This window comes from Cotesia typhae, unplaced genomic scaffold (assembly GCF_013202065.1).
Source record: "Cotesia typhae breed Kobodo isofemale line unplaced genomic scaffold, CoteBio_Ctyphae contig_48, whole genome shotgun sequence".
Classification (NCBI taxonomy): Eukaryota; Metazoa; Arthropoda; class Insecta; order Hymenoptera; family Braconidae; genus Cotesia; species Cotesia typhae.
The window spans coordinates 1,584,983-1,609,757 of NW_027423756.1; the positions used below are offsets into that span (position 1 = coordinate 1,584,983).

At 35.7% G+C, this 24,775-nt stretch overlaps 1 protein-coding gene across 3 annotated transcripts in view; it reads right to left on the minus strand.

The window, feature by feature from the left end:
- Positions 1-24,775, minus strand: part of LOC141529515 (patj homolog) — a 769,735-nt gene that overhangs the window by 135,823 nt on the left and 609,137 nt on the right. The window lies entirely within an intron of this gene.

Genomic DNA, 24,775 nt, shown 5'->3' on the forward strand with positions numbered 1-24,775 from the left:
ATTGCTAGTGTTAATTATATTGTACATTAATTAACAGTTCAATTGAAGATCAATTTTCTACAACTCATACTCAGTATAATTAATATACATTAATCAATACAACTCAATTAAACTCAACTCGCTCGTACTCATAACTCAGCATAGCAATTCAATGCCATAATAATTGTTCAAATGCTCATAGTGATCATAGTTTATTTAATGCTCAACTTTGTAATCTAAGAATGACTGTGATTTATTTATAATATATGACTATAACCACGAATTGTGTCTCCTCCATCTTTTAACACCTAGTCCCGGCAAATAAATATTTAATGTTAAGACAATTATCTTACAACGCACTAACATGACTAGTTACTTCTTTGACGCAGTTCGAGGTTATTGTGTGAGATTGAGTGAGTATTTTATATAATTAAATAAATAAATAAATATGTCGAAACCTGAAAGACAATATCGATGGAAAGGAAAAATTGTCAGCAAGAAAATTTTTTTACAACGAAGTAAACAATCGGAACTCGCCCGGCAACTACCACAGAAACGTAAACTTGATGAGTGCCAGACAAGTGAAAATTCTAAAGAGCCAGTCGATGACAAAAACGATGAAAAAAATCCAGAATTATTGGATGGATATCGCATTGTAGATTTAAAATACTTGGCTCAACAATTATGGTGCACTACATGCAAAGAAACTTTATCTTTAGAGTATGCAGAATCAAAACGACGTATAGGGCTTGCATCTGTTTTGTTGGTTAGATGCCACAATTGCTTGTTGATCAATGAAGTTTATACTGGAAAACAAAAACCTTCCTTGGATAAATGTTCTTTTCGCTTTGATATTAACTACAAATCTGTGATTAGTAAGAATTCTTTATTTTTATTTTCTGGATTTATAAATTTAAAATTGATCGAAGATTTGATTTTTTTCATTCGATTTTTTTCTCATTTAAGGTACATTACACTATGGATCGGGTTGGACATATTTAAAAAAATTATTAACGTGCATGGATATACCCAGTTTTGGGTTTAAAACCTTTAAACAATACGAAAAAGAAGTTGGGTTAGCGGCTGAGGACGTCGCAAAAGAAAGTTGCAGAGAGGCTGCGAAGTTAGAAAGAGAGAAAACTATTCAGCAATCAGAAGCTTTAGAAAGCCAACTGTAAATACAATTAATTTAATTTTAATAGCAGCCCGGAAAAAAATTTTTTTGAATCTATTTGTACATTAGCGTCATTTTTTAGATCAATTTTAATTTTACAAATTGTACATATTCAATTTTTGTTTAGACAGAAATTTTTTTTATTTTTGAATATTTTTTGTTTGATTTATACTTTTTTACAAAATATATACTCCTATACATTTCTATACTTTTACCAGTAGAATGTATGATGATATCTTTTGAATTTTGGTGAAATAAAGTCCAAGTAAAAATTAATGAAACATATTATTATATCCCTTTTCTTTTTTATTTTATATTTAATATTTAAAATTCTATTTAGCCCGGAAGAATTCCAATCCAATTTTATTATTCATCGGCGCCTTTCTAATGGAGATTTACCACCTTTTAAAGGTGGTAAATCTGAAGAATTAAATACAGTTGAAAATAAATCTGGTGCATCGTGGGATGATGTGGTAAGAGTAATGGTGTCTTACGATATGGGGTGGAGTATGCGAGCAACTGGTCGACAATACGATAGTAAAAATGGATTTGGAGCCATAATTGGAGGGTTAACTGGCTTAGTATTGGATTTTTTCACGTGTAATAGGATCTGCGCTACATGTAATTGAGGTGGCCCAACATCAAATCATGAAAATTGTCGGCTAAATTTTTATGGTTCAGCAAAAGCTATGGAACCTCATGTAGCTAAGAAACTTGTAGTTGACAGTGAGATACTTAGAGCTGAAAATATTGAAGTTGGAGTATTGGTAGGCGACGATGACAGCTAGACAATTGCTGCATGCAGAGCTGCAGCTAATCATGCGATAATCAATCAGTCTGATGTAAATCAAACGTCAGGTGGAGTAAAAAAAAAATTATATAGCATCCAAAAAATTGTGTCGCAGTAAATTCCAATACTCCAGGGCAAAGACAACTAAGCTAGCGAATGTTCTAGCTAACGAAAATTGGATATTTCGACTTTTGTTGATTTTTGTAATTTAGAACATTATTAAGAATATTTTATTGGGAATTAATTATTGAATTATTTTTATGTTGTAAATTGTTTTATTTATTAATTATCAACTAATTTATTTTGGGATTAAGTCCGTGAATTGAATAAATTAAATTTTGTTGAAAATTAAAAATTAATAGCGTAGACATTAAGTCCAAGAAATTAGTTATTTTGTATTGAAAATTTCATAGGAAAAATTGGTCATAATCAATTGATTCACATCATTAATTTCATGTTAATAATTTTGAACTCAAATCTAAAATTATATCGTGATTAATTTAATTATCAAAAATCAATTCAGGGTATTAATCTCTCTCGTATTAAATAATTATTGTTATATTATTAAGACCATGACAATAAGTTAATGAGGAATTTTAATCTATTTAATATCTTAATACCGAATTAAAAATTAGCAATCGGAATTTTGGAAGTTGAATGTTATTTCAAATTAATTGTGTTACGTCGAAAACGCAACTAAAATTTAATTATTTTTATCCGAGCCGGTAGGCTAATAGATAAGGATCTGAATCTTTATGGGAAGGGGTTGATGTTTATAATATAAGAAAATGAATTCAATTTAATAAATATATTATAAAATTATCACACAAAGATTTGAATTATTAAAACAAACATAAAAATCTCAATTAAGAACTTACTTAAATAAACACTTATGTAAAGAAACTTGCCGTTTCTTTACATAATTGAAATTTACTTTACTAACAATTGTTTTTTTTTTTTTTTTAATCTGACGCGTGGTTTCATTGAAACTTATAAAAACTTTTTCGATGTTAACACTAGGACGTCAGGACAACGAGAGATATTTTTGTTGAAAAATCGTAAAGGTGTCGAATTTTAGGGCGTTACTTATTTTTACTAGATGGGAGAAATAATGTCCAATTACTTTTAGATTTCCTTGAGCCTTTGCCCTCTCTCTTAGATTTTTCTATAATGTTGCATGAGTCCCCTCAACTTGGGTCAGAGTACAATATCGCTTCTCCTTTACTCTTATGCTCTATTATACATCTATGTGTTTGTGTATACATAAGCGCATTTATGCATAGACAAAGACATACATGTGTACTATTTTACATTAAATTATTTACTGTGACCAAATTTTTATATTAAATTAGTTAGATAAAAATTAATTTGTGCATAGATTACAAATTATCATTAGTTTCTTAGATCTAAAATTTTCTTTTTATTTAAGTCGTTATTTTATTCGAAAATAAAAGAAAACATTTATTTATTTTTTTTTTGTTTAAACTTAAATTATAGTTATTAAATTTTGTTCCTTAAATTATCAACATATATTTTTTTTTCTGTTGATACTAAAATTATCATAACATTCTTTTTTATTTTTTTCTTTTATCATTATTTACTTTTATTTTATTTAAACTATTGTTTATATATACATTTATTTTGTTATCGAAAACTTCTATTTCGGATCTCGACAAAGTTTAAAATTCCATTAGGGTATTTGTTCAGGCTCAAATCCCTTAGTATGGACAGGCCCAACTAAAACTAAATTTTTCAAATAAGTTTCTTTTGAAAATGCTATTGATAAATTTGAAGATAACAAAATTTTCAAAATAAAATAAATGTATGTAATTAGATGTAAGAACATAAAATTATTTATGAATAATTAAATTCTATGTGTTATAAAATAAAAATGTCGGACGTTGAGTCCGAAGTAGTGAAGCTGGGGGGTGATACCGATATTACAGGAATCTGTTTACCAACCGAGGGTTCGTGTCCATGCTAAGTACCATTTGTCGATATGGGTGACCTGTTTTACCGACAGTTTGAGGATATGGTCAAGGTTTTGCAGGTGGCGCTGGTGGTGAATTCCGCCGCCATCTTACTGTCCGCCATTTCCCCGCCATTTTTAAAATTTATCCGCCATTTTGAATTGTGAATCCGTCATTTGAATCCGCCATTTTGAATCCGTCATCTGGTGGCTGCTATCAGCCATTTGAATCCGCCATCTGGTGGCTGCTATCAGCCATTTGAATCCGCCATCTGGTGGCTGCTATCCGCCATTTTGAATCAGATTTCCGCCATCTGGTGACTGCTATCTGAAATCCGCCATTCTGAATCCGCCATTTTGAATTTGCTATCTGAAATCCGCCATCTGGTGACCGCTATCCGCCTTTTTGAATTGTGAATTCACCATTTTGTTAAAAAATGCACCTGTGATCTAACCATCAACTATAGTTGCTTAGATCACAGGTGCATTTTATTGTTCATAATCTGAAAAGGTTTATATATTCAAACTGCATGTATGACTAGTACATGCGAGAAGATACACAATCTGGTGAGGTTTTTGTCAACCTTAGGTTTAAGCCTGTTCAAGGTCATACGCAGTTTTCTTTGTTCTCCTGCGTAGTAGATGACGTCATCAGATAGGTTTGAACCTGTTCAAGGTCGCGTAACTGCGTAGTTTTCTTTGTTCTATTTCTAACTGCGTAGTAGATGACGTCATCAGACAGGTTTAGACTTGTTTTGTGAAAGGGGTGGGGAAATTTCCACGAACCAGATGACTCATTCTGTTCTAGAATTTTTAACTGCACAGTAGATGACTCATTCTGTTCTAGAATTTTCTTACTGCGCAGTAGATGACGTCATCAAACCGGTTTCGAGGTAGATGAGTGGGGGTAACTACGCAGTATTTTCTGCCTATATAAGCAGCTCGCTGAGAGCGTACTCCATAAAAAACGAAGTACACGTCTCCAGTGAAGTACCAGTTGTCGACAGACAGTAGTGAAGTATTGGTGATATACATCTTCTGCCTATCAGTATTACTAATTGTAAGTATTCATTTACTCTCTAATTAAAATATGAATTGAATGAAGAATCATTTAATTAATTAAAAAATTTTTACAGCTATCAATCATGGATCTTACCAAGATAAATGAGGTTAATTGTCTTACTGGGATTCTTCCTGTTAAAAAAATGATTCATTTGGAGTTTAATCGAGAATATAAGATTAATGGTATCAAAACTATTACAACTCAGTATGGGACTAGGATTGTTGCCAATCTAAACGATGAATTTAACATTTATCTACCATCTAGAAGTATTCAACATTTAAAAGATGATAACTTCCTGAAGAGTTTGAATGAATTAATAGATTCAAACTACCTGTTTCTACGTTTCCATGGTGGAAAATATAATAAATTTGAATTTATTAATTCTAGTCTTGATGTAAAAATGACCAGTGGAATTATTTAATCAATAAAATATTGGATTTCAATATAAATAATTCATTATTTTTATTTATAATTCCTCACATTTTTAATTTAAGATTAATATTTATAATTCAAATTCAATAAGTTATACTTAATCATAATTTTTAAGTTACTTATCATAATGATAGTTTGAATTTCGCGCTTCTTGTACTAGAGCCATCTACTATCAGTTTATTCTTAGAGCGTGAAAGCTGTCAATTCATAAATATTAAAAAAATTTTCTAGTTATATATACATATATAGAATAATACATGACTTTTAATTTAAATAAAAGATAAATAATTATTATTAGTTTATAATATTTTGTTATTAATATTATTAATATTTATTTAAATTAAAAGTTATGTATTATTTGATAAACTAATATGGGGTTGATGTGCTCTGTATCGTCAAATCCAAAAATCTTCTATATATTTTGAAAATCAATACTCAGTTTTTATTTTTAAATGGTTATATAAAATAATGCATGACTTTTAATTTAAACAAATATTAATTATAAAATTTTAGAAAACAAAAACTGATTATTGATTATCATAATTAAAAAATCAAAAACCATTACGCCATCTGTTGATAAGTATTAATATCAGCAGTAGTGTTGGAAAATTATTTGAATTTAATAACTAACAATAATTAATTCTATTCTGAATTAAATGTGTTAGGATGAAATAATAATAACAATTATAATTCATTTATTTTAGATTTATTGAGTGCTTACAAACCAATCTTTTAAATTTTTTACATTTTCCAAGGCACATAAATCAGATAAACGATCATGATAATTACAAAAATGATTGTTACAAATTTTCATACTTTTTAGAGAGGGACATTTGAAATTATCGAGATCGATTACAATTTTATTATTACAATCAATTAAATTTTGAACCCATAACTTTTTCTCGATACCTTTGACATAAATAATTTTTTTATTACAAGTTAAATAATTGAGAACTTCTTTTAGCTTGTAATATGAAGTTGTTCCAGCATTCCAACCGATTCCATGATAATTTCGGATCAGCCAGCTATTCAGACGTTGATAGTTGACTGGTAACACCTTCCAGTGATATGGCGGTTGAAATAGTGTGTATGACAACTCTTCAATATTAACAATATCATGTTGAATTGTTATTGAGGCCAACTCCTTAACAATGAAGCGATTATCAGCTCCTCTGAATCCTTGAACGTCTAGAATGATCTCCATTTTTACTGCTCTTGACAACGAAGAGTGACTGAATGATGACTCTTACAATCAATTTAACCTTTTTATAACCCGATCTCTGGATTTTACCCCCACCACTCGATAATCTTATTGGTTAATTAATAATTTGATTGGTTATTCAAACTACGTCGTAGAGTTTTAAACTGCGTAGTAGATGATGTCATCAGACAGGTTTGAACCGGTTCAAGGTCTCGTAGCTGTGCAGTTTTTCTTTGTTCTATTTCTGTTGGGTAGTAGATGACGTCATCTCATTTTTACAGGTTATGTTTATGCTTTCCCACCATTTAACTTATGATTTCAGGTTATGTTAAACTTCTTGTGCGTCATCTATCATAACTGCGCAGTTTCTATTTTTAGATTATGAGTCATACTATTCTAGAATTTTTCCAACTGCGCAGTAGATGACGTCATTACCTTGCTATAAAAGCAGCGCGCCGCGAGCATACTTCATCGAAGTGAAGTACGAGTGAAGTACCATAGTGTTGTGTGTTAGAAAATATCAAGCTTTTGAAATCTGCTGTTCTGAAACTGTTTTCTGAAGCCTGCTACCAGCTGTTGAAATCTGCTACCTCGTGCTGGAATCTGCTACTTGAAATCTGCTGAAGAAATCTCAATCATGGCACCGTACCGTAAACATCCTGTTACCGATACAATGCATGAAATTGAGAGATCAACAACTTTCAAGCGTGTCAAAGTTGAAGATAAAACTCCAAGCCCGTTGATGTTCAAGAGGATGTGTGAACTTGAGGTGGGAAAAACTTACAAGCTAACTGGGATTAGAACGGTTATGACAGATCATGGACTCAACGTTGAAATCGATCTGGAAAACCACTTTTCAACGTTCTTCCCTGCTACCACCAACCAGAAATATCTCAACAATCCTGATATGATATTTAAAATGAAATTTTTAATCTTATGCAATACTTTAAATCGACACTACATTGGGGCCAATTATAATAAATTCAAGCTTATTAATAACTCTGGGAAATCAATTACAGAAATTGTGAGAGAATTGTGTTTTGATATGTGCACTTAACTTTTATTCTAAATAATTGTTTTATACTTAACTTTTATACTAAATAATTTTTTATACTTATTCTAGTAAGGTTTATAGTTAAAAACGCAAAATTACAAAAAGTTTTTTCTTTATTTGCTATTTTTAATTACATTAAGTTTATTGATTATTTTTAATCACAATAAGTTTTTAGATTAGTATAGGATCAATAATTTTATTTAATTCTTGTATTCGTCGGCGAAATCATTCTCCGTCTCTTGCTGCTTGTTCCCATGGACCTTTCCTCGCTTGTCTGGATGCAAAGTCCCACACATACATGTAATGTATGGTGGGCTTGGGGTCAAACTGTACCATTAAGTAAGTTTTCTCACAGTGCTGCTGATGGGATTGTACTCAACTATTCGGTCGTGAATTATTAAGCAGTAAGCAGCAGTTTGATTTGGAAACTGTGCTGACGATTCAAACTCCAGACGTATATCCACAGGTCCAGACTTGATTGACTCGTTCTGCTTGGAACAGTCAATTATATACAGAGGTGCTGTACTTAGAAATTTTTTTCTTAGCCAATAGCGGTTCAGCTTCTTTCCCATAGTAAGCACTTTGAAAATTTGTGTACATATCAAACATCAAGGCATACTGATTATGCACAATGTTGAGGTTCAAATTTACATATGGATAACTCTGAGAGTTCAAGAACAGCTTAATGTCTCTTATGCTGCAGTGATCAAACTCGCTTGCGTTTTGATTCGATTGATTCTTTCTTGCTGTTTGGAATCCAAGGATAACAAAACGAGGTTTCTCAAGCTGATTTGTCGTTTTGATTACCCAAATATGCTTGTTGGTAGCTGGTAGCAGTGGATACTCATACAATTCCCAAGTCCGGAAACTGATTGGAATAGCTGGATCGGAGGTTATGTAATTCAACACCTCGATTTTTTGCTTGTCAGACATTGTTATGTATGGTACAATCCACTCAATTTTTTGAATCGTAATTGAAACATTTTCATTCTCAACGGTAACAACATAAGCATTTTGATCAGTATTTGATCTGATCAGTATCAATTCATGCTTGGCATTCACGATAATTCGTTGATAATCTTCAGCAAATCCAAGAATGAAACTCAGCGGTACTGAGACATCAAAGTAACCGCTATTATCAGTCAGCTTGTTGTCATCTTCATTAACAATCCAACCAGCATTTTCCAGAATATTTTGTTGTCCCGGACTCAGAGAAGCGTATCCTTTCATAACACTGGTGATACCAACATTCTTACATCTATCGATTTCTACACCATTGAGTTCATAACGTATCTCTTCAAACATATGACAAACAGCCATGTTGACCATCTTCGTAGTAGCACTTACAGCAGTACCATCAGCTTTCCTCATTCTTCCATAAAAATGTAATGTGCTCTTGCTTGGGAGCAAGCACAGATCTTGATGTTGAACAGCAATCCTGATTTCATCACTGTTGTTGAATGTTGATGATGCATATGGTAAGTGTGAATGAGCTTCACAGTGTGCAATAGACTCATCGAAAATAATTGATTTTTTTATATCTAAGATTTCCGCCATGGTATCACACAAGCTAGACAACAAAAATTTATTTTTATCTTGTGAATTTTCCACGTAATTTTAGTCCTAGACTTTTTAGGAACTCTGCGTTTTGACGTGTCAACACTTTCGGAGCTCGATGATGACTGATAATCTTTGGACATCCTGCAATCCTTTTATACCCGTTACCAGTCTTTGTCTCATATACGATACCCATTACAGACTTTTTATATGCAGTCTTATCGTTATAGTCTCGCCACGGAAATTTGCTATTCTCCCGTCCTGATCAACAATGCGGAGCCTCAAGTTGTGTATTGCTCGTACGGCGACTGGTAGGTAAATGATGTTTGTTGGCACTTCCACTATCTTATATCCTGCTGGAACCCTCGGGAAAAATTCATGGATTGTGTGATTCTTCTCACCATTGATGTACGATCCAGTAGTTATATTGCACTCGACTCTCAGAGCATTGATTTTCAATATTTTGACTGGTAAACTAGATTTATGTGCTGTGTTAGGTTCAAGCACGCGGTTGGTAAATCCAAGTAATGATTCAATGGAATCTTCAGGCTCAAAATTTATATATTGATCACATCTTATTTCACTTCTCAACTCACTGTTGTTTGCTTTTAAAGTGAAACTTAGTTCAGGTAATGTCTTGTTTATATAAGTTTCAATATCTTTAATTTCATAACTCCCTGTTGGTATAGTAATTTCTTGAAATCTCTTGATTGTACTTCTTTTGGATCTTTTTGATGACACATAAAATTTATTAGCACCAACATCAATATTTGGTATTGAATTAAATGTCAGGAGCTTAACGAGTCCAAGTACATAATTTTTTGTTGGTGATAGCTCAATCGGCGGAAAATAATTTGCCTCCAGTATGGAGGAGTTTCCGGATAGTGTCAAGGTGAATGACTCTGCCATGACTGACGCTTGTTGTCCCGACTCACTTCAATTTATAGTTGTCCAGCCAAGAATTTTAAGCACAAATGTCCACATATGATTGTATCAAAGTCTTGATATCTTTTATGATTGTACTTTACGCTACCTACATCGAGATATTTCATCAAGTCTTGTGGGGGTTGTAGATTATCAAAACTGTCAAAGTAAATTACTTGATTATGATTCTTCTTGTATGCAACCCAGTGAGTTCCAGGTCCAAGTTTATCATCTAAATTTATTATTGCTGATTCGTTTGTCTTTGGTCCAGATTTTGGTAAATCATTTCTCATAAAAACTCCTCGAAAATTTGGAATTTTAAGTAGCTTGACATATTTTAATAAGTCGATGTTAGTCAGTGCTCGATGTGGTAGCTCTACTGGTTTTTGACTTCTTGCAGCCAGCTCCTTCTGGGTATTGTTTCAGATAAAGTCCCATACCACTGCGGTAAGGTTTGAGGTATAATCCTCTACCTACAGCTATTTCCTCCATCTTCAAGTTGTGACGCTTCTTTTCAGCTAATTGATTTTTGGCTGCGCTGGCATCGTTCACAGCTTTTGCAACACCTGCAGCTCCACCTATTAGAGCACCAACCGCTGATAACCCTGCAAACAGGGGAATCAAGAATGGAAGTACTCCACCAATCTTTGATGGAACTGGTAGAATACGAGGCAATCGAACGTTTTTCTTCCCACCAACTTTCTTGACAGCTTTGCGGGCACCTCCAAGAGCTGTTTTAACTGGATCTCCACCAGGCTGCATGGACTTTTTAGCTTCATCAACAATCTGTCTCAGAGCAACATCCTTCTTCTTGGTTGTCTTTCTTTTGACTGTCTTACGCTTCATTGTTTTTCTTTTAATTGTCTTACGCTTTGTAATAGGTTTTTCTTTTTTAAGACCCATACCGAAACGTCTTTTCAACTTCATGATTTTATTCACACTCCAAGCAGCAGCTTTTTCACCAATAGTAGCGTCCCTCGCTTGAAATCGTTGCCACGCTTTCTCAGCAAGAATATTATCAGCCTCGTGACGGGCTTCCAAATTTTCACGATTTTTAGAGTAAGCTATATCGTGTTCCTTACACGCAGAGTCCAAAGGATTTATGCCTGGATCACCTCGAGCTAACCTTTTGGCTAACTTTGTTCCCAGACCACAATACTGATATCCTGGTATGTGAAGTTCAAGTGGAAGCTTATTGATTATGTTGTTGAATAAACCTTCACCACGTCTGCTCTCAGACATGTCACATCAAAGACTGACATGCTAATCTATATAAGCTGGTATATATACCCCTTGAGCTCAGAATCTAATCAGCAGTCATGGGCAGCAAATCAAGAGCTCAGTTGGCAGTTATCAATTTTGATCAAATTGTTCAAGGGACCGGTGTGAAACTCAAACGACACGGTGCATTACCTCCCAACAGTATCCGTGCAGTGTTTTGCGGACCATCAAACTGTGGAAAGACCAACGCTCTACTGTCTCTTATTGTACATCCAAACGGTTTGAGGTTTGAGAATATATATCTTTACTCAAAGTCTCTTAACCAACCAAAGTATCAGTTCCTGGAGACGCTGCTTAAACAGATTGATGGTATTGGATTCTTCACATTCAGTGAACATGAAGCTGTAATCAAGCCTGAAGATGCTAAACCTAACTCCCTGATGATATTTGATGATGTTGCTTGTGAAAAACAAGATCACATCAAGGCTTTTTTCTGCATGGGTCGACACAAGGATGTAGACAGCTTTTATCTCTGTCAAACTTATACACGAATACCGAAGCATCTGATTAGAGATAATGCAAACTTTCTCGTGCTATTCCGTCAAGACGAAATGAATCTGAAGCATATTTATAATGATCATGTCAATACAGACATGTCGTACAACTCATTCAGAGATTTATGCTCGGCATATTGGAATAAATATGGGTTTGTGGTAATAGATAAAGACAGTGAATTGAACAGTGGTAGGTATCGTAAAGGATTCGACTGCTTCATTAGTATAAATTGAGGTACTTTAGAGTGTGATAGTCATACATGCTGTAGACGTTAACTTGTCAACATGAAGCCTGAAGAAATATCAAAGCAGAAAGATATTCTGCATCAGATATCTCAAGCCAGCAATGCCATCCGACGGAAGCACAAGATGTTGAAGTTGGGTAAAGATACAGCTGAGAAAGCTATGGAGGAAATGTTCAAGCCTATTGTGACACCACTCCAGAGTATAGTTGAATCTTCAAAGTTGAAAGGGGAAAATATTAAAAAGAAGAAAAAACCACAGGTTCAAAAACAAGAGGTTGAAAAATCTCTGTATGATGATCCAGAAGTATACAACAGTTTAATAACAGATGATGAAAGTTCATTTGATAATACAGCACTTGCTATTACTCAGCCACCACCATCAACAAGTACTCCAGCTCGTAGAAATCCTCTTCTCACTAATTATCTACAACGTTTAAGTAAAAACATAAAGATAATGATATGAGATATGGTGTACGCAGAAAACGCGGTGAAATGCATATGGGTGATTCACCTATTTCATTTGCAAATGATACAATAACTGTCAAAGAAAAAAATTATCCAATAACTCCTGGGTTGTTGGAATTATTATTTTGAAAATCACCAGAGGATGCACTCATCACCCCAGATGATAAGAAAAAGTACTTGGACATAATTCAACATACCAACGCTCATAGGAAAAATTATGATCCAAATCGTACCATTTATGAAGATACAACAATCAAGTTCAATAAATACATTGCTGATTTTATCACCAAGTTCGGTAAAGGGTTACCAAAATATATGATTGCAAGAAAACAGAGATTACCAATGGACTATGTTTACTGGGATGATCCAAATGAACTAGTTGATCGTTTGCGACTACTTATGGCATCTAAGCTGCTGGAAATCCAAGTCACACGAATGAAATCATGTCAATTATTGAAGAGCTTAGGGAGGCTGGAGTTATATATTAAAAGCTTCTGAAAAATTAAATCATTCACACATTGACAGTCAAAGTGTTCACAACCATGAGCATCGATATATTTGGACGTCCACTGGACAATAACTTAGGTCAACGAGGGCCAGCTGGTAGAGGTTTCAATGTAACTTCTGATGGAAACTATAACATTGAGAATAAAAGGCTGTGCAATCTCGGTAATCCTTCAAATGAACATGATGCGGCGACAGTGCAGTTTGTACTGAGACAGATGTCTGAACTGAATAAAAGTATAGACAGTGAACAGAAAGAGATTATTTCACATTTACACTCTGAAATAGTAATACTGAAGGCTGCTGTGGGAAATTTGCAGACATCTATTGAGGAAGTTAAAGCAGTACTTTCCTCTCACCAAAATAATATCAAATATCTCACTGAGAAACTCAATGAACGACAAAAAGACAGTGATAGCTAATGAGCTTCACAAACCGGCTCGCAGAAACTATAAACGTCGTCATGTTGACATCCGAGGTCTCGACGAGACTTGGCAAGCTGACTTGGTTGAGATGATTCCATATGCGACAGTCAATAAAGGACACAAGTATCTGCTTACAATCATAGATATATTTTCTAAATATGCCTGGGCAGTTCCAATTAAATCAAAAGGTGGTGTAGATGTCACTAATGCTATGAAGTCTGTACTCCAGCAAGGTCGTGTACCTAAGAATCTCCATGTTGATCAGGGTAAAGAGTTTTACAACAAAGAATATAAAGATCTGATGAAGCAGCACAAGATAAATCTGTATTCAACATTCAGCAATCTCAAAGCATCCATATGTGAACGTTTCAATAGAACACTCAAGACTAAAATGTGGCGAGAATTCACAGCTCGTTGCAGCTACAAGTGGACCGATATACTTGATGACTTGGTGAATACTTACAACAACACTAAACATTGCACTATCAAAATGAAACCTGTTGATGTTACCGCTGCTCAGGAGAAACAACTATTGAAAAACATATATCAACCACTGCAAGTCAAATCACAACAGAAGAAGTTTAAAGTTGGAGACAAAGTCCGAATCAGCAAGTACAAGCATGTGTTTGACAAGGGATACACACCAAAATGGACAACAGAAATCTTCACAATCAAGTCGGTGCAGAACACGAATCCAACAACGTACAAGCTCGTGGACTATCAGGATCAACCAATTGAAGGAGGATTTTACAATGAAGTACTCAGCAAAGTCAAATATCCAGATGTATATCTTGTTGAAAAAGTAATTAGAAAACGTGGAAATAAATACTATGTTAAATGGCTAGGATTTGATACTAAGCATAATAGTTGGATAAATAAATCTGATATGTAAAACACAAATTATATATTGTTTTTATTTACAAACCTTAAAACTATATTTACATTGTTTTTTAATATTACTAATTTTACAGTAATTTTTGCTTCTTATTATCATTATTATTATCTTGCACAATCTTTCTTTTCTTAAAAACTAGTGGCCCCTTGTAACCCCATGGTAGGGTATCAGTGCTAGCCTCAATAAGTTGACGTTTATCATCACCCCAACTGAGAGCAAGTTTCTCCTGCTTTATTGTGTGTACTTGATGATTTTTACTTTTTATCATGTACTGCTCTTTTCTTAATAATACGTTTTCAAACAGACATCGTTTGAAGTCATCAAACGTGATTGTCTTCAAGGTAGATCCTCCGATACCCTTTGCCCGTTTCTTGATCCTATCTCTTTCCTTCTCAGGATTGTGAATCTCGAAGGCGTAGAGCTTGGCTCTGAGACCCACAAACTCGGACATGATTTTTCCATTGTTCTCATCCTTCATAAGCCCCAGGACCTTTTTGTTTGCTAACGGCATGTTGAAGACATTTTGGGGTGGGTAGTCAGAGGTATCAAACCTTGAGATATCACGTTTGATGTCTTCGTATACGTTCGGTACATTAAATTGGTAAATAAGACTATCTGTATCGGTATACAATAATTTAGATGTCGTTTCATAATTTTTCATTACATAATTATAATGGAAATCGTAGATAAAAGTCTTGGATAAGTCTAAGATACTAAAGCCTACATAGATTGGCTTGTTAAAAACAACTCTAGCTTTTTTCATTTCAATTATGACTATATCCTCATCAAATACAGTTACGCTGTGGAAGGTTGGCTTACAAATCAGGTCTGATACCTGATAACGCCCCGCCCACTTTGTTCTTAACCAAACTTCTTTGTATTTACGAACATTCTCCATTGTCTTTCCGAAAACCGCGTTGTTCATCAACTTGTAAAAATTTTTCTCAAAATCATTTTTCGCTATTTTTCGACAATCAGTATTTTTATCAATGTATGATTTGAGCCAGTCTGATTGTTCAAATTTCAAGACTCTGTGTATTTTCTTAAGTTCTAAGCCTAAATCTAAACATTGTTTCAAATTCTTATAATGTATTACATAATTAGTCTTATCATACAGAGTTGTTGTTAATTTTTGTTGTTTGCTGCCAGGTGGTATAAAATGTTCAGGGCAGAGAGGCAAATCTTTGTGTAGATCATGTAATATCTCAGGATAGTGTAGGTCTACTTCAAGGATGTAGCCTACACTTTCATCATCATTGAAAAACTGATCTACATTATCTACATTTTCAACCCATTCAAATTTACCCTGGGGTAAAGACATACTCATCGCTGCGCCATACAAATTATTTACATCGTAGTACATCAGGTATGTTTCGGGGTTGTTTGAATCAAAATCTTTGCCCATATACCGGTTGTTAGCTTCAGCATGTCTATTAGCACACATCGATACCCCACCACGAACACCCTTTTCAATGAAAAGAAGTATCTCAGGATCAGTTAACAGTTCAAGTTCTACTTCAGTATGCTTCAACATTGCAGAGTTTGAAAGACCTGGTGCTGTATAAAAATGTATGGCATCAAGATTGTATGTTTTGAAACAACTCAATCTAAAATTTTCAAACACGTCAGCTAAAAGAAGTACATCTGTTTTCAAATATAAATCTGAGTATTCACCGAGAGTACTAATATCAAACTCATTCCAAACTACTTGAGCAAATGCATAATCATTATCAGAAATGGTAGAGTTGGTTAATTTTGAAAAAATGAATCCTGATCAGGCAGCTGTTTTTCATCAAGTCTATCAATATTATCAATGTACTCATATGGGAATACACCCTTACGTGTTGCTAATTTGAATTTATCAGGGTCTGGGTAGTGTAATTGTGTAATTTTCTTGTCACTATCATCAAGGTATGATGCTAATTTCTCTAAACTGGAAGCCATGAATCTAAATGAATCAATAAATCTTAAAGAGACTGAAGTATTTTTAACTGATTTTGTAAAAGAAATGTAACGCTCTTTATTGATCGGTAGTAATGAAATTTCACCTTCAAATACTGTAGCTAAGGATTTAATTATAAAGTGTGAGTCATAGCCGGATAAATTATGAAAGACAATGGGGATAATGGTAGATTTCTGATAATTAACGTTACATGATTTATGAGCAGCGTTTCTATAGTTCCCGGTGAAGTGACAATGATCATAAACTTTATCATTAGGAGATGTTATAGGTTTTTCACAGATATGACAAACAGTTGCCTGATTATGCCTATCTTGTTGTTCTTTGGTAAGAGGTTTCATTTTGATGGGATTCTTTAAAATTTTTTCAAAGTCAATAGCTAATGATTCTAATTGTTTAACAAACCAGTTGATACAATCTAGAGAACGGTTCAATTCAAATTTAGACAATGTATTGTCATAGCTACAATGTACATAGTAAGCAATACTGTGTGGAACATGCTTGTGAACTTTTTTGACATCATCTCCCTGGGGTTCGAGTATGCAGTCAAGATCTGCATAGACTACAAACGGTACATGATCTTTAGATTTGAAATCTTTGAATTTCAAAACTCGGTTTTTTTCGTTCGGAAAGTCCATGCGGACTTTGTTAGATTTGAATCAATCAGATATATGTTCTTTATAACTTTTTTGATGCTTAAAATGATTCAAGCAACGATCGCAAAAGTACAATTTATGTTTACCTTTAGTTATTTGTTTAGTAATTAATCCGGAAAGATTATGTATCCATGCAAAGTGATAGACTGACTCAATATGATCTAAATTATCTGTATAATTTACACTTTTTTTAATCATCAATAAATGAATTGCAGGTATTTTTGATTCAGAGTTACTTAAATATAATGGAATAATAACACTTTTCTCAGACTTTTTACTCGTAAATTCCGACTCTATACTGTATACGTTAATGCTAAGATTATTCATTTTTTCAAATTTCGGAATGTCATTAAGTTTAATTGGAAATTCTATACCTTCATAGTTCAATCTGATGCTAAAGTGTTGATATTCTTCAGGTAGTTCTGGATTGAGAACAGGTGGATGTAACGCAGCATTGACGCACCATAGGAAGCAGAACTCATCCTTATTTTGGATGTTTGTAACCGCATTCTTCTTGACAATATCCTTTGGCAATCTAACGAAGGTAGAGTTTCCAACTTGGGTTGGTGCGAATCTTGACATAGTCACCATCAAGCTGTTCGGTCCAAGCAGACTCCATCCAGAACCCTCATGTTCAAAATCTTCGATTCTTTGTAGTAATTTGTCGTAGACATGTTGACTAAACCAATCCTGAAGAGATGTGGCAGGGAGAATCTCGCGACTTTTGGTGACAAAAGATTTTCGTTCTTCTATGTCTTGTTGATGTTTCCGGAATGTGCAAAAGAGTTCAACATTCACTTTCAACCCTGCCAGATCTCTCAAGACACTCTGCACCTTGTTGATGACGATGTCCCGTGAGGCCTGGAGAAATGATCCTGGATCTTTGTGATGCTGGTTGATAATACATCCAGTCTGGATGTTACCAGCGAAAGCGTTTTCCAAGTCCCGCCATTTGACTCCTTGGTTAAGATCTCCACCAACAACTAGGTTACCGAGTCTGGAGAACTGATCGGCAAACCAGTTGAGTTGGTTGATGTATGCTTGAACACTTCGTCTCACTTGAATTGATGTTCCAGGATCGAGTAATATAGTGTTGAAGTACTGGATAGTTTCATTGCACACCCTTAAACACCTTTGACGATGTTTATCAGTGAGCTGCTCTCCTAACAGATCAGCATATGAGACAGCAATAGTGTCAACCAAGTTTTTGAGAGCCTCAATGAGGTTAGGTTGAGCCATCTTGGGAAGACGCACACTTCACTACTGTCTGTTTACACAATATTGAAGGTTATTCACACTGTTTATAGGTTATATACACTGTTTATAGGTTATGTACACTTTTATAGGTTATATACAATGTTTGTAGGTTATATACACTGTTTATAGGTTATGTTCACAATAGTTTATACACACACTGAATTTACACGATAGTTTTTGGTACACTGGACTACAGTTTATGCACACAATAGTTTTTGCACACTGGACTATACTCGCGTACTTCACAACACTAAACTTCACTATATTTTATATAACACTGAATACTGTTTAATCATGAGATATGTACTTCGTTTTTTATGAAGTACGCTCTCAGCGAGCTGCTTATATAGGCAGAAAATACTGCGTAGTTACCCCCACTCCTCTACCTCGAAACCGGTTTGATGACGTCATCTACTGCGCAGTAAGAAAATTCTAGAACAGAATGAGTCATCTACTGTGCAGTTAGAAAATTCTAGAACAGAATGAGTCATCTGGTTCGTGGAAATTTCCCCACCCCTTTCACAAAACAAGTCTAAACCTGTCTGATGACGTCATCTACTACGCAGTTAGAAATAGAACAAAGAAAACTACGCAGTTACGCGACCTTGAACAGGTTCAAACCTATCTGATGACGTCATCTACTACGCAGGAGAACAAAGAAAACTGCGTATGACCTTGAACAGGCTTAAACCTAAGGTTGACAAAAACCTCACCAGATGGTGTATCTTCTCGCATGTACTCGTCCTACATGCAGTTTGAATATATAAACCTTTTCAGATTATGAACAATAAAATGCACCTGTGATCTAAGCAACTATAATTGATGGTTAGATCACAGGTGCATTTTTTAACAAAATGGTGAATTCACAATTCAAAATGGCGGATAGCGGTCACCAGATGGCGGATTTCAGATAGCAAATTCAAAATGGCGGATTCAGAATGGCGGATTTCAGATAGCAGCCACCAGATGGCGGATTCAAAATGGCGGATTCAAATGACGGATTCACAATTCAAAATGGCGGATAAATTTTAAAAATGGCGGGGAAATGGCGGACAGTAAGATGGCGGCGGAATTCACCACCAGCGCCACCTGCAAAACCTCGACCATATCCTCAAACTGTCGGTAAAATAGGTCACCCATATCGACAAATGGTACTTAGCATGCACACGAACCCTCTGTTGGTAAAACAGATTCATGTAATGTCGGTATCACCCCCCAGCTTCACTACTGTCCGACATAACAATTGGAATTGAATCGTTAATTGAAAATTATTATTCAATTGATACAAATGATTGAATAATTTAATTAAGAAATTCTGATTCAATTAAATTAAATTCAATGTTTTTTAAATAAAATAAAATTTATAAAATAAAATCATACAAGTGTAGGTTATGTGTGTGAAGACTAGTATGAATCATGCGTGATAGAGAGTGTTAATAGTGTTAAGTCAGTTCTGGTTAGCCGATAATTAGACTAGAAGATCTCTGTCACACTCTTGTCTTTGTGCAGAGTAATTCGTTGGTCCTGATTAGCCGATAGTTAGGCTTTTATAAAAGTGGTTTAGTTCTGGTTAGCCGATAGTTAGGCTAGACGGTCTCTGTCGCACTGCAGTCTTTGCGCAGAGAGACTTGTTGGTCCTGGTTAGCCGACAGTTAGGCTATAGTTTTAAGTTGTCCCGGTCAGCCGATAGTTAGGCTGTAGTTTATAAGTATTAATAAATTATAGTGTGAGTGTGTGAGAGAATCTTAGTTTATCCTTAATAAACGTTTCTTTTGTTAATTTTTATTGTTAATAAATATCGATATATTGTCAATTAAATCTTTGTTATTCAACAGCACCTTCCTCCACTCTCTCTACCCTAAGAAAAGGATTTCTCAGCTCTGGACCGGTTCCAGGAACCGTGATTAAAAATCCTGGTGGTGCCCTGATAATAATATTGTTTGTGAGTTTCGTTAGTTTATTTATAAAATTGATTAGGGGCCAACCTGAGCAGGTAAAACTGTTACAATATAAACACCGCTAACATGAAACCATTCCGAACGCAGATGCTTCAGGACATATTAGAGACGTACGCACCATTGTCACCATCGGAGAATGATCAGAATTTAATTTTTTTAGCCGTTGCTAATGTTTCTTTCATTTAATACTCAGCGCTAAATACTTACACTGAAATAGAACTTGGGTAAGAATGATTAAAAAATAATTATTAAGATCCGATGAATGTGAAAGATGAATGTGAAGGAGAGACCCAATACCTTTGATAGTGATTCATCGAACGTGTGAAGCGATGACTTGTCCCTGGATTGAGATGTCGAAGGAATAACAAACTCTTGTGTGTTGCTTTTCCATTTATCTAGTGGAAGACATGCTGAGGCGCACATGCCGTTGAGCTGTTGAGCTATTGTGTTGAGCTGGTCAATTGAGTCAGCTCGACCTGAGATGTCATCAACATAACTGCCTTTTAGGATTGAATCAACTGCTAATGGGTAACTTTCTTTTTCATCTTCCACTAGTTGGAATAATGTTCTGCAAGCTAAGTATGGTGTTGATCGAGTTCCATACGTAACTGTTTTTAGTTGATATTCTTGGACTTCATTCTGTTGGTTGATCCAGAGAATTCGTTGTAAGTCCCAATCATCCTGATGGACTTGAATCTGTCGAAACATCTTGACTATGTCAGTCATGAAGATGAATTTGAAACGTCTGATGAGCAGCAATACGTCAAATATATCTCTTTGAGTTTTTGGACCAGCATGCTGAATGTCATTGAGTGATACTTGTGAGGTGGTTTTACATGACCCGTTGAAAACGACTCTGAGCTTTGTAGTAGTACCTTGTTCTCGGAGAACTCCATGATGAGGTAGGTAGTAGGCTTGTTTAGGTTCAGGGGCTTCCTTTGGAACTGCTACCATGTGGCCTAATGTTTCATACTCATGCATGAAGTCCATATACCGCTGTTTGAGAAGTCCGTCAGATTCCAGACGCTTGAGAAGTCGTTTCAAACACCGATAAGCGATGGCTCTGGAATCTCCTAACTGAGAGATTTCAGCTGATAGTGGTATTCGCACTACGTAGCGCCCTTCTTGGTTTCGTGAGAGTGTGCTAGTGTAATATTCTTCACATTGCGCGTCTGCTAAATTAAGAGATGGTTTTGTTTGATGTGGTACTTCTTCCTGAACCCAGAATCTTGTGAGAAAGTCTTGAAGCTCATCGTTTGTCACAGTATGAAGAGACTTGAGAGGGAGATTTCGTGCTTCAGATACTGCTGGTCCAAGAAAGGCACATCCAAAGATTGTGTGAATAGCTAGTGGCTCATCTGATTGCCCTTTAATTATTGGAGATGGTTCTAGTATTTGATTAAGAGTATCAGCCCCTATGAGGATTTCAACGTGTCCAGGCTTCAGGAACTCTGGATCTGCTCTTTCTAGGTTGCTCAGATGAGACCAATGCTGGTCTGTGATGGAGACTGATGGAATCTTAGTAGTGATTTGAGGCAGGATATGTGCTCTGAGATGGACTTGTTTATGTGAGATGCAAGACTCAATGGTTAAGTTAGTTTGACCAAGAGTTTTGCTTGAAAACTGATTACCCACGCCTAGGATTGGTATCACAGTGGCTAGTTGGTCAAGTTTTGCTTCTTTAACTAGCTTGGCTGAGACTAGTGTCAATTCTGATCCTGGATCAATGAGAAGACGAGTTGTATGATTTTTCATGTTGGGAGACACTACTAGTACTTTGCAAGTGGCCAGGATTACTGCAGTTCTTGTGTTAATTGCTGACAAAGCTATTGCATTTGCCTGAGCAGGCAATTGCTCTGGTTGAGATGACTTATTTGCCTGAGTAGGCAATTGCTCTAGCTGAGATGACTTGAATATTTCAATTGTTTGAGATGATTTGTTGATGGTAACCTTTTGAGATGACTTGTTATATTTGGTGATGTTTGTATCAGTTTGAGATGCTCTTGATCTGAGATGTCTTCCTGGCTTGAGATGACTGCGTGGGTTTCGAGATGACGGCTGCCACCGTCATTGTGGAGCTGGCTTGTCTTTGGTCTGGAAATGTTGAGACAATGATGATAATCTTTCAGAGAAGGCTGTTGGAGGTGTTGATTTTTCCTTTGACGTTGTAAACAAACCATGTAACAATGAGTGATGGCGTTCCTTATAGAGTTTGCAAGTCAGGGTGTTGCTGCACTTATACAAGTTGTGTCTACCGAGGCAGTTGTAGCACAACCGTTCGGTTTTCACAAATTGAAGCTTCTCAGCATCTGACTTTGTTGAGAAGTCTGGACAGAAGGCAAGATAATGATTCTTGCCACAGTACTTGCAGGTGTTATTTAAGTCCTTTACCCATGGCTTGGTTTCTGGGTGAGATGACGTTCCAGGTTGCTCAGGGATGACGTGATGAACCTTTGCTGGTTGGGATGTCCTCGTTTCTGATTTTGTCTTTTTAAAGCGGTCTTGGACTGCTCCTCGATGCTTTCTAGAGCTCTAGCAGCACCAGTTAGAAAACCAGTTAACTGTTCTAGAGATGGATACTCCGTTGATGACCCAAGATGCATTTCCCAATCTTCGCGAGTTTTGGAGTCTAGATGGTGTGTCATGAGATGTACGATGATTGAATCCCACTGGTCAACTGGAAGTCCGAGAGCTTTCAGAGAGTTGGTTGATTCAGAAACGACGTTGAGAAGATCATTGAGAGTTGCTGATGACCGAACTCCTGGCGTTTTCAAGCGCAGAAGCTTATCTAGTTGAGCTGCGATGAGAAGTCGTTTGTTCTCATATCTCTTGACTAGCATGTCCCAGGCTACTTGGAAAGAATCAGCTGATATCTTGATGTTGGAGATGAGACTTGCGGCATTTCCAGAGAGACTATTTCGGAGATGGACAAACTTTTCTGCATTTGAGATGGCTGTGTTTTCACCAATTAGTGAAACGAACAAATCTGAGAAGGCTCTCCAATCTCCGAAGTTACCAGAAAATGGTGGAATCGGAATTTTGGGCAATGATGATGGTCTGACTGCTGCTCCTCCAGTTAGACTTGCGTTGGCAAGACTAGTTCCACTAGGAGGATTAGCTGCTTCTAATTCTGATATCCTCTCTTCCAGGGTAGCTTGGACATTAACAACGCATTGCATAGCCGTTTCGTAGGCGTTGTTCTTGATGTACGAATCGTCTGGTGGGATCTCGACCTTAGACAGGATGATTTTTTCGTGCTCTGCCTCAAACTTTTCCCAGTTGGTCTTGAGCATCAACAGCTTTGCTTTGGCCACGTGAATGTTGAATGATTGGTGAGTTTCTGCCTGAACTTCCTTCTGCAGAGACATGATGAACGCGTACTTTGACTGCTGCAGCGACAATCTAGCCTGAAGTGCTGACATCCTTGAGGATTTCAGTGACAAAACTTCCCGCAGCACTTAGTGCTCCGCAATGCGCAAAGTAGTGAAACCCAATCTTAAAAAAATGTTGCGCACTGTCAGAGATATGTCTGGAGATGTCACTTAGTACTACCCAAGCCGAGAGAAGATCCGGCTCGAGGGACCATTAAATGTTCGGTTATAATACCGGCACCTTCTCTCAAACTTGGGTAGGTTTTCTTACAAATATAATAATTTGTTGGCCTTGAAAAAGACCGATTGTTTTGGACTACGTAGTAGTCCTGAGATGTCTTGTTAGTCACACGCTCTTAAATAAGAGCCTTTAGTAGTCTTGAGAAGACTTATTCTCACTCTCAAAATGGGAGTGAGAATTGATTAGTTCTGAAAAGAACTGTTTAAAGTTTAGTTCTCAAAAGAACTGATTTAACGATGCTAGTCAGCCTTTGGTGTAGCCGAGATGATCCGAGTTTGTCCGATTGTTGAGTCGTGGATATACAAGCCTTGTTCGCTTGGTATCCAAAAATACTGCACTGTATAGTAAGCCTTGCTCGCTTACAGTAGACGATTGGCTTCTTTCTTTTTCTTCTTCTTCTTCTTCTTCTGCTTCGCTCAGTAGTTAGAAGTGGACTGTGTGGTAGCTCTCCTCGCTCCTCTTTTTAAACAGTCTGTTGATTTGAGAGGGGATTGGAGTCGGTCAATTCACTGGCCCGGCAGCTCCGATGGACTGAGTGGGGGTTTTGAAGGTAGCGGCCCAATAACAATTTTGATTAATTTCCCACTATATTAGAGTAATTTTCCACTAGCTCTCGCGTTAAGGTCCGTACTTTTGTTAGTACCATGACTAGTTCTCTAGTCATGGTCCGTGCGATTTTTGATGTCAATTGATGATTTTGGCTTTTTTCAACATTAATAATCACGTAAATGCAAAATTTAAGTGAAAATATTTTTATATTGTCATTTATGCATGCATAAAAAAAAGTATAAATTGTTTTGTTCCGTATGTATAATTTAACAAAAACAAAAGTTATTTTTTTATATTGGTAAAGACAATTTATGTAATGTTACATAAATTT